The following is a 16,400-nucleotide window of genomic DNA, read 5'->3' as shown; positions in this document are numbered from 1 at the left end:
GTTTCCTGCTGTACAGAGAGGCTACTTCTGCGGAGGTTAATTTGGAGGAGCTGTGCTTCCAGGGAAGGGAGGGGAGAGCCGCAGCCCCCAGAGCAGCCCTGACTCCTCCACAGAGAGCAGGAAGGGGTGAGGGGTGGGGAGCAGAGGACCCAACAGCCTCACAAAGGCCACCCCACTTTGCGATCCCAGCCGTCCGGCCCCGCTGTGCTCACACGGCAGCTGAGGCAGGGAGAGAAGAGGTTAGTGACTCAGCCGTGTGGCCCCAACAGTTTACCTCTCCTCCACTGAAGTCAGATTGTCAATCTCAGTCATCACTTCAGCGATTTCATATTTCAGCCTCTGCCAAAAAAGCAGACAGACATTTGGGGGTGGGGCTCTTTCCCGTCCCCTCCTAGACTCGAGATATTTTAGCCTCCCAGACACAAGCTTCCCTGAGGCCTCACGTGGACGTCCTGGGGGCGGAAAAATCAGTACTTTCCACCCAGTCCAAGCGGCCCCAACTCAGGAGAAAGCACAATCATCATCTGCCCACCTGTTGCCAGAACAAGCTCGGAGGGCCCAACCGGGCAGATTCGAGAGAGAGAGAGAGAGAGAGAGAGAGAGAGAGAGAGAGAGAGTGTGTGTGTGTGTGTGTGTGTGTGTGTGTGTGTGTGTGTGTGTGTAAAACACAACAACAAAGGGAAGCAGTGAGGCCTTCGCTCACTCACTGCGGCTGTTCAGCTCCTCCTCCCCAGCCTCCGGCCACCCTCCCTGCCTTCTTCACGGCCACGGTCTTCCTTTCCTCTTGGGAAGACCAGGGCAAAGGTGTGAGGCCCGTATCGGGGCCCGAACCACCAGTCTGTGCGCGAGACAGAGCGGCATGGACAGAGCCCAGGAGGCGCCGGCAGAACGCACCTGGGGCTCGGATACTCCGAGAACACCAGACGGGACAGGCTCCCCTGCGCCCCCGCACGGCTCCACCGCTTCCTGGCTGTGGGACCCTCAGCAATGCTCTTACCCTCTCGGGGCCTCAGTGCTCTCAACTCAAAGGTGAGGTCACTAGCTACCTGAGCCTCCACAGGCACCATTATTGCTAATGTCCAAACAGGACCACGAACCTTAAAATACATTCTTATTCTTCAACCAAAGCACCCATTCTGGGAAACAGTGATTTTTACACGAATGAAGGGTAACCTTACAAGAAAACGTTCCACAAATTACCTTTCAAATACAAAGACACTTTTATTAAGACACTATTGTTTTGTTCACCAGGGAAGTTCAGACCTCAAATGCGGGCTCCTAGGAAGGAGGTGCTGTCTGGACAAGGCTGGTCTTGCAGCAAGTGGCCAATGAGACCACATTCATTCTGACGTGACAAAGATTCGGGAGCTTCTCAAAGAAGAGCCACACAGCTGACTAACTTTCCCACAGAAGCCCCAACTGCAAGCAGCGCTGGTCTCCCGAATAATTTCCACCACGGGCTGACCCTGAGGTTGTGGTTTGGCGCCTCTGCTTCTCCTGGGGGGCCCCCGGCGCGCCGGGCCCGAGGACACAGCCGTGATAAGTACGGCGTTTGCCCGTGTTCTGCCATTCTGCTCCCACCGGCGAGTCGGCGCTCGGGGGTCCGCACGCCAGAAATGGGATGGCGGGTTCTGGGTGCTAGGGATTTTGGCAAACGATTAGGGCCTTCTTCCACTTGAGAGCCACCCATTTGGGGACTGCTGCCGTTGTCGACAAGTGCCCTCACTGTGGACTCCAGCTCCGTGGCCGCACGGCCTGGTGAGCTGAGCACAATCTGCTTTACCAACTACGGTAACCCTTTCACTCCCTTCATGTGTTAGGATACAGACACACGAGATGCCCAGTTTTTACCTTTTCATGAATTATTTTAGTAATTATTTTACCTAAAAGCAAAAACTAGTGATTATTTTACCTAAAAGCAAAAACTAAGGGGAGTTTTTGGGTTTTTTTACCTCAATGTCATCAATAAGTTCCTTTTTTCTTCGACGAATGTCTAAAAGTTCTTCTCTCTCTTCTAATGAGAGGTCTTCGGGCACTGGAAGAAAAAAAAAAAAATCAAACAATTAAACTCCTACCAGTCTGGAGCCCACGTTGGCAACATCTAGCGAGGTTGAAGACGGCACATCAACACGTCGGCGGGTCTGTAGGTAGGCATCTAGCCCCAAAAGAACCTAGCACGTAGACCCCGTGTAAGATATTCATAGCAGCCTTGTTTGTAATAGGAAAACCACCCAAATATCCTCTAATAATGAATACATGGTGGTATAGTTATAAAACAGAATCCCACGCAGCAATAAAACATGGCTGAACTCAGTCTATCAATACAGGTGAGCCGCTTAGAACAGAAAAGGTAAAGCAGACTGGAGACTATATGGCCGTTTGTGAAGGCTGAAAATCAAGCACACGCTTTGGAGGTGAGACGTGCATGTACGTACAGAACATAAGCGCACTAAAGTTCTGGACGGTGGTTCCTCCGGAGAAGGCTGGATGGCAGGAAACACATGCCAGAACGACTCAGGGAAGTGTCAGTGCAGTGGGGGGAGGGTAGCCAGCACATGGGTAACTGAACATCTGTATTATTATTATTGACAGAGAGTTGTTAATAACATCCTCTTATAATGACTAACCTCCCCCATTCCTACCACGTCTGTACTCTTTTCTTTGATTAATTGTGCTGCAACTGGTATTTCATCAAGCTTTTCGAAGAAGATGATTTGATTTTTAATACTCCTCAATTGTGCATTTAATTCCTACTTCATTAATTTCTTTAAAGAAACAAAAGATGGAGAATCTGATCAAAAAGCAAGAGAGCACGCAGAGATTCTAGAAATGAGGAGAATACAGTCATGGTGCAGGGGTAGACACACTGATGGACGCACCAGAAGACTAGCCAGGAAAGTCCCCCCAGACAGACAGAAGCTTGCTTTATAACAGAGCTGACACCACAGCTCAAAAAGACAGGGTGGACGCGTCGGTAAGTGACACGTGCTGTGTGATACATCGGTTATCCTTGAGCACAAATTGAGGCCGAATCCCTGTTTATCATACGTATTTTCAACCAACTTCAAGTGGAACAAAGGCTTAAATACAAAGGCAAAACCACAATTTTTAGAATAGGGGAGAACTTGTTTACAACTTCAGAGTAGGAAAGGATTTCTTAAACAAGATAGGAAAAAATGTAAATCACAAACAAAAATATCAATAAATTCACCATTAAAATTAAGACCCTTTGGTCACCAAAATTCCACACCATGAAGTAAAGAGCTAAGCCAAACACCATCCAAGGGTTGGTATCCAGAATACAGAACTCTTACAAAGAAGGGGGAAAGAATTTAAAACCAAGGTTAGTAAATGGGCAAAAGACTTGAACAGACACAAAATTGAAAAGCAATCTATCAATGGACATGTGAAAAGACATCAACTCTCTTAATCATCGGGGAAATGCAAATTCAAATCTCAGGGAGAGACCTCTACTAACATGGTGGTAAAGCTCACTGAAACTATAGTAAGGAGATTTCTTAAAACTCAAAAACCCATGAGGACAAAGATAATGGGCGGGGGGGGGAGAACAACATGTTTTGAAGCTAGAAGACCGACTGGACCAGCAGTGACTCGCTTAACTAAGGTGAGCAAGAAGAATCTTATGCCAACAGGGTGGGGGCGGGGGGGTGGGGCAGACCAAGGCATAACCTGACTCCTCGGGCGTCCAAGGGCTTGGGAACTGGTCAGGTCAGTCTGGGGGCGGGCTGAGAAGAGGAGTGAGCTCATGAGAGGACTGGATGAGGCTGTGTGAGAGCTATGGGACCCCTTCATCTCCTCCAGCTCCACAGAAGACTCTAGACAGAGTCAGGGGGCCCAGGGGTCACCCCACACATAAGAGCGCACCACACCAAAGACCAGGGATGTGCTCCGGGCTGACACCCCGTCACCACCACCACCCATCTTCTCCCCATGGGGCTCCCAGACAACTGGCAACCACCCTTTACCCACCAGCACCATCCTGGACTAGAGGTAGGAGGATCTTCTCTGCAGAATCAGACCAGCTTTAGATGCAAAGAGACTGATTGGGGGGTGGGGGGCTGTCCACCAGCAACCAGCACACCTAGATCACCCCACAGAGAAACCGGTCAACGAGGCCTCCTGACACACTCAGAGTTCCCAGTAACCTCTAGCCTTGCACTCTCCTGAGATAAGCCTCTAACATGCAAAACAGATACCAGAACAGACACAAAGAGGTCAAAGTGGTTACACCTTGGGGAGCAAGACATGTGGGAAGCCAGGGACATGCTCATCTCCCCCACCACAGCCCTGCGGAACCACTGACTGATGCATACATACCTGAGAAATGTAAAAACCTGAATACATGCATGTCACAATCACCCAACGGCGGGGGGAGGGTGATGGAGTAAGGGGGAGAGAGAGAGAAAGAGAAAGAGAGAAAACAAGTCTGCTCTGAGTGGAAACCAGCATGTCCACTTTGGAAAACCATTTGGTTCCTATGGAAGATGTGCCTAAGCAATGGACCAGTGATTTTACTCCTAGGTGTATATATACTAAATTCTTGAGCGCTGCAACAGAAGATACGATAGTGTCAACAGAAGATATGATAATGTCAAAGAAGCACACTTTGTAGAAGAAAAAGGAGAGAAGGATGGGAAGATATGTTGTACATTTAGGCAAGAGACTCCCGAACCACAGTAAAAATAAATCACATACAAACACAAACAAATGGATCATCTCAGGAAAATAATATGGGAGAGGAACGCTTTCTATCAATTTCAAAAAAAAAATTAAACAATATGTTGTTTGGGTATACAAATATATACATAGTAACAATAAAGACAATCACTGGAATGATAAATAGGGAATTCACAATAATATTTACTTCTTAGGAGGAAAGAAAGGGGAAACACAGGATACTTCGAAAGGAGCAGTATGCTCCAAAGGAATGCTCTTTCGTGAACAAATACTCATCTTGCTATCAAAGATTTAATTTTTAAATCTTTAATGAAAACATTTTTTAAAAGCCAGGCAGAGCTCCTGGCCCTTGAGTGTACGTCCAGACTACGTTCTTCCACAAAGTAGTTACAACTCTGAGAATTTAGATAAGGCAGAGAAAGATCTTTTTTCATACAGGACGACACCTAGTGTATTTCAGCTCAGAAAATTCAATGCGATTTAGTCATTAAAACCAACAGCCAAGGGCAAAGAAGGAAAAAAGCTGGCCAGATCCCCCTCCCTAAATAAGCCGCAGAGATTTCTTATTTTCAGTTTTCTTCTGCTGAGCTGTCCAGGTCGAGAGAGGAAAACGAGACTCTTCAAGGTGAGGGCTGTCATGCCATCCTCAACAGACATTTTCGTTTCTTTTCAGGGTCCACCTCCGGCCCCTCCCTCCGACCCAGCAGATGAGGAAGGCTGGCTGCGAGCACGGAGTGACGGCCGGGGAATGCATCCCCACACCAGGCTGACCTGCTGCTAGATCCTCAAGCTTCTACCCATACCCTTTAAACTCTCCTTCACTGATGCGCATCTATCTTTTCCTGTCCCATTAAGGCCCCAAGGAGTTGAACAAATCAAGTACTGACCATTTACTTTACCAGTGCTTCCGACCAGATTTTGCCGGTCTAAAAGAAAAAAACATTTCGTAAGGTGGGATAAGGTGTAGAATAAGGTTCTTTTTTTTTTTTTTTTTAGATTTTATTTATTTATTTGAGAGAGAGAGAATGAGAGACAGAGAGCATGAGAGGAAGGAGGGTCAGAGGGAGAAGCAGACTCCCTGCCAAGCAGGGAGCCTGATGCGGACCCGATCCCGGGACTCCAGGATCATGACCTGAGCCGAAGGCAGTCGCTTAACCAACTGAGCCACCCAGGCGCCCTAGAATAAGGTTCTTATTCTTATAGCCTCACACTGTCGCACTTAAGGGCTGAAATGATACTATGTCTATACTTCTGCCAAAAAAAAAAAAAAAAAAAGAATTGAGTAAACGAGAACAATCGTTAAGCCTATTTGATGGACACAGGGGTAGTCATCATCTATTTCATATTCTAAGGGTTTGAAATCTGTCAGAGTAGAGAGTAAAAAAGAAAAGTTTCTAGTATTCACTGGCCAGTAGTATCTCTTACGGTCATACCTACTAGGGCATTTGGCTGAAGTATTAATAGGAAATCGTGGGATGCTCCCTGGTGTACTACAAAGAATAAATAAATAAGAGGAACAGAAATATGTGACAAAATACTAGACCGATCTCTGCCCAGGTTCTGTGACTTAAATATCTCACTATCCTATTCCTTCTCTTGACACCCAGGATGTGCAGTGAAAACCAACATTCAGCTGTGGCTCCAGCTGCTGGGGGAAGTTCTAGCAGCATCCCTCTGCATCCGAAATAACTCTGCAGTCACATAATCTGCTGACCTGCAGGTGCTTTCACACGTGCACGCACCACACTAAGAATGGGATAAGCGGTGTGCAGAGCAGGCATCCTTAATTATCAAGACCTTTTCTCGCAGCAACGCACCCAGGGAAGGCAGTATAGAGTTTGGGTCCGCTGCCTGACATCACCATCATTTTGTCCCGTTGACACTGTTAGGTAGGATGAAACAGAAAAGTCTCACGGTTGATTTTTTTCTCCCCCCTCCTCAGAAAGCTGGTCCTACTTAATTGAAAACCTAATACATGGATATGGTTACACACACACTGCACACATAAAAGGACATATGATAAAACCTTTTTCCTTCCAACCTCAGTAAAGCCTGTCTCCTAAAAAAAAAAAACAAAAAACAAAAAACAAATTAGGGACGCCTGGGTGGCTCAGGTGGTTAAACGTCTGCCTTCGGCTCAGGTCATGATCCCAGGGTCCTGGGATCGAGTCCTACATCGGGCTCCTTGCTCAGCGGGAAGTCTGCTTCTCCCTCTCCCTCTGCCGCTCCCCCTGCTTGTGCTCTCTCGCTCTCTGACAAATAAGTAAAATCTTAAAAAAAAAAAAATTAATTGGAAATTACTGGTAAGATTCAGTGAAATCACTTCACAGTTGAATGCCCCTATTGTGAGCTTCCAAATGGAATCCCGACTTTCCAGAGACAGGCTTGAGCAAGGCCCTTCATCACCCGGGACTCAGTTCTTCACCCACAGAATGACAGGGAGGCAGGATGAGCGCAATTGCTGGATTATCACTGCAAGTTCTAAAGCAGAATGAGTCTACTTTAGCCACAAAGGAGCAGGTCTGGTTTCAACAAATGTATTTTCACGAAGGAAAGGCAATGGGGAAAGAAGTCAAAAATTCCCCATTTTAGTACAAAAATGACCCAGTGACATTTCCTCGGGAGCATCAGGAGCAAATTCAGGGGATTCAGGCTAGGTTCTGACCTCACTCAAGCTCTCGCCTACACAGATGGAGATCAGCAAAACCACGGGTGGTGAGGTCTATGTTTTGGGTTCAGGACTGTATGAATTTAATTCAAGTACATAAGTGAGATCTTCTGCTTCCAGCCCAGTTGGAGTAACAGGGACTAGACTTACATCCTGCCTAAAATGGCTATGCAAAGAACCTAGACCCAGTTCTATACCCTGCAAAATATCTTCCAAAAACGAAGGGGAGGGGTGCCTGGGTGGCTCAGTCAGTTAAGTGTCCAGCTCTTGATTTCAGCTCAGGTCATGATCTCATGGTTGTGAGATCAAGCCCAGAGTTGGACTCTGCACTGGGTGTGGAGCCTGCTTACGATTCTCTCTCTCCAGGGCACCTGGGTGGGCCAGTTAGGCAGTCGGCTCTTGATTTCAGCTTGGGTCATGATCTCAGGATCCTGGGATTGAGTCCCATGTCAGGCTCTGCGCTCAGTGTGGGGAGTCTGCTTGAGATTCTCTCTCTCCCTCTGCCCCCTTCCCCCAATCACGCTCTCTCTCTAAAAATAAATTATTTTTTCAAAAGATTTTATTTATTTGACAGAGACACATCAAGAGAGGGAAAACAAGCAGGGGGAGTGGGAGAGGGAGAAGCAGGCTCCCCGCTGAGCAGGGAGCCTGATGCGGGGCTCGATCCCAGGACCCTGGGATCATGACCTGAGCCGAAGGCAGATGCTTAACGACTGAGCCACCCAGGCGCCCCAAAATAAATAAATTTTTTTAAAAAAAATTATCTCCCTCTCCCTCCGCCCCTCTTGCCTCCCTCACTATTAAAAAAAAAGAAGGGAAACAAAGACATTTTCAGACATACAAACTTCAAAGAATTCATCACTATGTGATCTGTGCCATAAGAAATGCGAAAGTCCTTCAGGCAGGGGAAAAAAAAAAAAACTATAGCAGATGAAAATCTGAATCTCCATAAAAGAATACAGAGTACTATTAATGGTAACTATGTGAGTAAATATTGTTCCCTCATGATGTGAGTCTCTTTAAAAGATTTACTGTTACTGTTAAAAGCAAAAATAATGACAAATGTGTTAGGTTAATAACATCTGTAAGAGTAAAACAGCACAAAGCCTGGGAGGGGAGAAATCAAAGTATAGTGATTTAAGGTTCTCATCATAGATGTAAAGTGGCATACTATCATTTGATGGTAGACTGATGAATTAAAGCTATATACTATCTTAAAATCACCACTATTTAAAAACTACGAAAATAACCCACTGAAATAAGAGTACGCAGTGTTACATCAAGAAATTCAGAATCATTACTTTATTTACCATATTTAATAACATCTAAGATCCCATCAACTGTAAGATGAATCCTCCATTTCAGAGATGTTAAAATGTGGAAAATTTACAAACCGGAATCAATGAAAAATGGAAGATTATCACACATTAAAATATAAGCAGATGGTATTCCAAAATTAAGTATTTTCTAATTTTCAAATCATATTAATAATCCAGTTATCTAACAGATTCCAATCTACTAAGAAACTGCAACTTGGTTTACTGCTATAAATATCTAAGGACTCTCTTGCAAACTTGACACACACAGACCATCTTCCATAAAGTCAATCAGTGGCTCTCCAACTTCTTCCAGAGGACAATGGTCCCCAAGTATGAACCACAGCCAGAAACCCTATGTTTTAGTCACAATATGTCAAATGTGATATCTAACAAATTGCCCACTGCACAAAAGTTTGGTAATAGTCGATAAAATAGAATTCAAATAATCACATGCAGCTAACTCACAACCCCACATTTTTGGCTACCCAGTCCTAATTTGAAAGTGATATCACTTACCCTTAAATTTTACCTTGATTACTAATCAATACTAACTTTTTTGTTATAATTTGGGTTTTTTGTTGTTTTGGTTTTGGTTTTTAGAGTTTTGGTCTGCTCAGAGATAGATCAGTTCCACGGGGCACACGGAACACTGGCAGAGCAAGGGCTTGGCAACTGGTCCTGCTGACTCATTAAATAAGAATTCTGTACAAATTGTGGTTTAACCCACATAGAAATAATACCTACCTCGTAACACTAAAAGAACAGGTTAAGTTAGCACGAGTTCCTAGCTACTACTGAAGTGACGAGAATCATACAAAGAACAGAAACGAAGGCTGTCGGCTCCCAGCTGAAATGCCACCACATGCATGGACCCAGACTAGAGATGTCCATCAACTGCCGGCCAACTCACAGAATGGTGGCACAAAATAAACCAGTGTCATTTTAAGCCGTTTACTTTGGAATACTTTGTTATGTTACACAGCAATAAATGATTTACAGTATACATAAATGAAATTTACAATATACATAAATTCACAATATACATAAATGAAAAAAGGACCAAGTTTAAAAACACGGACTCAAAAAATTCCAACTAAATGTTCTCTACAAGAGGCCCATGCAAAACAAAAGAATACCTAACGACTGAAGGTGAGAGGGCAGAGTGCTTTGCCAGACAAACCCTTACCAAAGTTAAGTTGCTCCCATGACAGTAACATAGGAAATCAAAGACAGTCACTAGATAATGACATACTGTTCATTTAATTACATGACTAACAAGACTGAATTTGTATGCCACTAAAATAGGCTCAAAATACATAAAGTAGAAACATTCAATTACATGACTAACAAGACTGAATTTGTATGCCACGAACAAAATAGGCTCAAAATACATAAAGCAGAAACATATATGTAAAAATAGCATTTTTCCCAAAAGTAAAAAAAAGGAAAGATACAGATTTGACAAACACAGTTCACAAGCTTGCACTAATGGACATAATGTATTTCAACAATTTTAAGATGCACATTCTTTTTCACATTTTAACATCTCTGAAATCAACCGTGACGTATACAGGCCACTGCCTTATCTGTGAATATGATTATTATTGTTAGAGGCATAACTGAACTCGACGTTTCTGTCACACACACAATTTAAGAACCATCTGATGAAGGGTTATTGCTTGGTTATTGCTTCAAACTTTTTACTGATACCTTCTGGTAAAATCACCAAAGTCACAGCATAAAAACTTACAGAATTTGAAAAATCCCAAAGGTAACAAAGAAGTGCTCTTCTGAGAGACGCTGCGTCACCCACGCCTTCAGCTGTACAGAGGACAGCGCTGCACAGAAAAACACAAATACTCTCCACTGAGTGATTCTGAAGAGCGGGACTCTGTGAAGAAGTTTTGGAAATACCCTGACCAACTTACTTTGGTCATATTTTACTTTTTATATGAATGCACAATGGAAAAGTTTATAAAAAATGTTTAAATAGGTTTAAAGCACTCTTTCAATCAGTATAAATGAAAAATTCTAAGTGATAAGAAATCATGAAGTCTGGTTAAATTGGCAGCTTTTTTATTCTTAGTGGCACATAAAATAATGATGCATCTTACAACTGATGGAGACAGAGATTCAATCAGATCCCCATACCCGACAGCTGGGTGAAACACACTCTTTTCGAGGGCATGTGGCACATTCGTGCTAAGTGACAGCATAGTGCATTAAAAAAGGTCAGTAAATCTCCTAGGGCTGGTGCGGTGGATACAACCTCAGCAGGTACCGTACTATGAAGCAGAGATTATTAGCAAACTCAAAATTACACTCCCAGACTCTTACATTTAGTTTGCTAAGGATGAATGAGGCTGTACCCAGATTCTCAGGAGCTCCTCCTCCCACCTTATTCCTGGCTGGCCAGCAAGGATGTGAATGCCGAGGATTTTTCTGGAACAGCATTCTCGTGTTCAGGCTCCAGCTCCCTGGGAATTGAGAATTCAGCAGCTTCCTGATTCAGCCTCTGGGGGCTCATCGCAGCTGGGGACATACCCAGAACCAGTGGTTCCAGGGGTCACCAGGGAGCCATTCCTTTGGTGACTGCATTCTGGAGACCCAGGCCAGAGCCCAGGGCTTTGGCAAGTACCCAATTCTCTGGATTATGCCCTCCCTTCCTGCTCCAAATACTCAGCGTGCTTTAGGCTTCTTGCACAGAACTCTTACTGAAAAAAAAAAACAAAACTGGTATCATGAAGAGCACATTCTCTGACCACAGAATAATTCCGTTAGAAAGAGTAACCAAACAGTGACTAGAAAAAAAATTTGTTTGGAAATTGAGAAGCACCATTCTAAAGAATGCATTGGTCCAAGAAGATATAAAATAAGTGACAAAACTCTGAGGTGAGAATAATGAAGAAAATATCAGTGTCGGTGTGTTAATAAACCATGGAGTCACAACTGAAGATGCTTATTTTAGAAAAAAGTTAAGCTGAAAATAAGCTAAGCATTCACCTCCAGAAATTAGAAAAATCCCAAGTGTTTAAACCTAAAGGAGAAAATAATACAGAGAAGAAATTCATTCAAAAAGTGCCATGAAGCCACTTTGGCAGCTCTTCAAAAAATAAAACACAAAGTTCACATACAACCCTACAGTCCCTCTCCTGGGTATTTACCAAGAGAACCGGGACACAGGTCCACACAAACCAACTGTGGATGTTCACAGCAGCTTTGGGCACCACAGCCACGAAGTAGAAACAACCCGAATGTCAGTCTCGAGATGAATGGATCGACACAGTGTGGCCTATCGACACAATGGAGTATTATTCAGCCACAAAAAGGAACGAAGCACTGGTCCATGCTTGAAAACATTACGCCGAGTAAAAGCAGCCAGCCACAAAGGACTACACACTGTAGGACTCCATTTATCAGACGTGTCCAGAACAGGCCAAGAACAGACAAATGAATCTGTGGTGACAGAAATCGGAAGAACGGCTAATCTGGAAAGCAGAGGAAGGTCCTGAATGAGGAAGGGCACAGAAGAGCCTTGTGCGGTACTGCAAACGTTCTAGATCCTGACCCAGCTGGTAGTTACACAGACGTGGACACACGTATATGTGTAAAACACCTTGACTTCTGTGCACACTTAACATCTGAGCAGTGTATTTACTGCCCCTGAAAGTCTACTTACGGATAAGTAATCTTTTTTTTTTAATTTTTTAAAAGATTTTATTTCAGAGAGAGAGTGTGTGTGTGAAAGAGAGTAGGGGGAAAAGCAGAGGGGGAGGGAGAGAGAACATCTCAAGCAGACTCCCCACTGAGCACGGAGCCTAATGCAGGGCTCGATCCCAGGACCCTGAGATCACGACCTGAGCCAAAATCAAGAATCTAAGAATCGGACACTTAGCCAACTCAGCCACCCAGGCGCCCCAAGTGGTCTCTTTTAGTCCTCAATAAAGAGAAGGAATGGGGCGCCTGGGTGGCTCAGTCCTTAAGCGTCTGCCTTCAGCTCAGGTCATGATCCCAGGGTCCTGGGATCGAGCCCCACATCGGGCTCCCCGCTCGGCAGGGAGTCTGCTTCTCCCTCTCCCACTCCTGCTGCTTGTGTTCCCTCTCTCGCTGTGTCTCTCTCTGTCAAATAAATAAAATCTTTAAAAAAAAAAAAAAAAGAGAAGGAAGAATACATTTCCTGCAAAAGACACGAAAATGACACCGTAAGAAGCTGCCACTCACTCCCAGAACCGATGCTCATCCACCTAGGATGACCTAAGGACAATCTGGCCTGAGGTACAAACAGGCCTCAGATGGTCTCATGGCCACGTCTGCCTCACATCCTGTGGCTGTTATTCTTCCAAAGTCCCCTCCCACCTTAGATCTGCATATCTATCACTGAATGAGGCAGGTAAGAATGTTTGCACAATACAAAGATAACAGATAAAATCAGCCATACACTGAGATTAGAGCAGTCCCGGCAAGTTTTTACGTTAACTGCTCTGTCTTGCACTCACATGGTACTGCCCTCCCTGCCAGATCACCTCTGCCTCCATATATAAACCCGCTCCAACCACGAACATGCCAACCCAGAGCTGTCACTGTTTGGTGACCCCCAAGGAAGGATGGCAGAGGTAAAGGACAATTTATTCTCTGACTCCATCCGGCAAAACTACACAGAAGAGCCGACGACTCAGCCGGCTCTCTGGAATCTTTATCTGAATCCACGGCCTCCGGCTCATCTTCTATCGCAGTTCCTTACACGTGGTCTGCTGGCCTCCTCCGTCAGCAACACCTGGAGGGGTCTAAAATAGGGTTCCGATCACATGCCTATTGGATCAGAACCTCTGGGTATGAGGCCTAGGGCTCCGCATGTTAACAAACTTCCCCAACGATTCTCTTGAACCCTGGAATTTGAGAACCCCTGCTAAAAAGGTGGCTACAAACATGTCAGTCCTGAACTCAAATCATGAGCACAACGTATTAAGTACAGAGGCGACCTGATACAGTCCTTAGGAGCCCGACTACCTGTCTCAAAGCTGGTCCCGGTCTCCTACCAGCTGTGACCACTACAGGCAACTTACCTAACCTCTCTGTGCCTCGGTTTCCTTGCCTATAAATAGGATACTATTTATCACCATGTAAAAAAGCTGATCAAAATTGAATTCTCTTCTTGAATGTTATTTGAAATTTGCAAATACTGAATCTTAAAACAAATCAAATAAGCATTTACAGATCTTAAAATATACACATTTTTACTCAATCATGAAAAATAATGAACAATGACACTTTCTCTCCTGCATAACTGAACGATAGAGCAAAATAAACATTTGAACATCAATCCCCCCCCCACCCCCAGCCAGAAGGTTCAGGGCAGGGTAGAAGGTGGAGGGGGCAGTTTCACAAAGAGGCACAAATAAAAATCACGTGAAGACAGCTTGGCAGTTCTGCAGAGCTAAACATAGGCTTATAATACAATCCCGCAATCACTATTCACCCAAATGAGCTGAAAACTTATGCCCACATAAAAACCTGCACACATGGGTTTACAGCAGCTTTAGTCATAGTTGCCAAAACCTAGAGTCAAACAAGATGTCCTTCAGCAGGTGAAGAGATAAATTGTGGCACAACAGACAAGAGAATGTTATTTGGCACTAAAAAGAACTATCAAGCCAAAAGACATGGCGGAACCTGAATGCCACGTTAGTAAGTGAAAGAAGCTTGTCTAAAAAGGCTGCATAGCCTGTGATTCCAACTACATGATGTTCTAGAAAAGGCAAAACTACGGAGCCAGTAAAAGGATCGATGGCTGCTAGGGGTTAGGGAGACAAGGGAAGGGATGAATAGGTGAGCACAGGGGATTTTTAGGGTGGTAAATGTATTGTGTATGATACTGTCATGGTGGATACATGTCATTATGCGTTTGGCAAAACCCAGAGAACTACACAGAACGAAGAGCAGAAGCCTACTGTAAACTATGGGCTTTAGGTAATAAGCATGTATCAATACTGGCTCGTCAATCGTTACAAATGTACACACTAATGTATGATGCTAATAATAGGGAAACCTGATATGGAGAGGAGCTTCTGGGAATTCCACAGTACCTGAAAGATCTACTGCTTCCTTCTTATGGAACCTGAAGTATGCATAAGGTTGGTAAGACTTCCCACAGTCACATCAAATTACCACTAACAATAAAAACTGATTCCGTCCCAATGCAGCCACTACTCACCTTCACTCTGTGAGGCTTGTGCCTCCTGAGCTCCAGACAAGAGCTGCCCACACTATTAGTGTAGAGAAAATAGCATTTCGTCTTGGTTTTTTTTTTTATTTTTTAAATTTTTTTTAAGATTTTATTTATTCATTTGAGAGAGAGAATGAGAGACAGAGAGCATGAGAGGGAGGAGGGTCAGAGGGAGAAGCAGACTCCCTGCCGAGCAGGGAGCCCGATGCGGGACTCGATCCCGGGACTCCAGGATCATGACCTGAGCCGAAGGCAGTCGCTTAACCAACTGAGCCACCCAGGCGCCCTCATCTTGGTTTTTTTAAAAAAAATTTTAAGTAACCTACACCTAACGTGGGGCTCAAACTCACAACTCCGAGATGAGAGTCATATGCTCTTCTGACTGAGCCAGCCAGGTGCCCCTTTATCTTTATTTATTTATTTTTTTAAGATTTTATTTATTTGCTTGAGAGAGAGAATGAAAGAGAGCACAAGAGGGAGGAGGGTCAGAGGGAGAAGCAGACTCCCTGCTGAGCAGGGAGCCCGACCGTGGGACTTGGTCCCGGGACTCCAGGATCACGACCTGAGCCGAAGGCAGTCGCTTAACCAACTGAGCCACCCAGGCGCCCCCTTTATCTTTATTTTGATCAGCTTTGGACAGAAGAGTGAATTTCTTTTAGGAGGAAAAAAAAAAAAAAACAAAAAAAATTTTAAAACCCATCATACACAAAACTAGAGTTGTTTTGCATGTGAAGAAAGTGGGATGGGATGCCCCCTCTTCCTTTGAGGGGGATTATATCTGTTACTTCTCAAGTGTTTTGGAAAGAGTAATGATAGGGTTTTAGAGAACACCACTTCCAATGTGGGGCACCTGAGTCAACAAAGAAAATCCCAGAGGGATGCGCATGACCACAAAGTTCTCCATGAACTCTAATGAGCCAAGAGCAGAAGATGCTTCACAGTTGAAAGGGGGCACTCAACAGTTGAGAAGAGAACAAAGAATTCCCCCAAAACAAATGAGGCCAAAGAGGACATGCTGGAAAAAGTGTTTTTTTTTTTTTAAATGACTGAAAACTTCCCAAATTTGCCAAAAAAACAAAAAAACCCAAAAGCCTACAAATTCAAGAAGGTGAGCAAACTCCAAATAGCATAAGCCACCCAGGAGTCCCAGGAGAAAACATTCTAAGTGAAGGAAAACTGAATTTGTCACCAGCAGACCTGCCCTAAAAGAATGGCTAAAGTTCTCTAAACAGAAAGGAGATGATGAAAGAAGGAATCTCGGAATATAGAAAAGAAGGAAGAACAACAGGAATAATAAAAATGTGGGTAAGTACAGTTAACTGTCCTTCTCCAGTTTTCTAAATTATGGTTGAGACAAAAATTAGAATACTGTCTGATGTAGTATGTAGAAGAAATAGCTAAGCAATATAAAGGGAGATAAGGTTTCTCTAGTTCATTTGAACTGGAAAAATGACGACACCAGTAAACTATAATTATATAACTATGCAATTAC

General features: G+C 44.2%; 1 long non-coding RNA gene across 1 annotated transcript in view; it reads right to left on the bottom strand.

Moving 5' to 3' along the window:
* Nucleotides 1-283: 283 nt before the first annotated feature.
* The window catches only part of LOC145721487 (uncharacterized), a 41,563-nt gene continuing 25,446 nt past the window's right edge, over nucleotides 284-16,400 (bottom strand). Inside the window, exons 2-3 of the long non-coding RNA XR_014145185.1 lie at nucleotides 1,953-2,035; nucleotides 284-339 (exon numbers count right to left, since the gene is read on the bottom strand). This is a non-coding gene — a long non-coding RNA (uncharacterized LOC145721487). The remainder of the gene's footprint in view (nucleotides 340-1,952; nucleotides 2,036-16,400) is intronic.

This window comes from Leptonychotes weddellii, chromosome 5 (genome assembly GCF_054177405.1).
Source record: "Leptonychotes weddellii isolate Sample4059 chromosome 5, ASM5417740v2, whole genome shotgun sequence".
Lineage (NCBI taxonomy): Eukaryota > Metazoa > Chordata > Mammalia > Carnivora > Phocidae > Leptonychotes > Leptonychotes weddellii.
The sequence above is the reverse complement of the archived record's forward strand: the minus strand, read 5'-3'. Positions and strand labels throughout refer to the sequence as shown.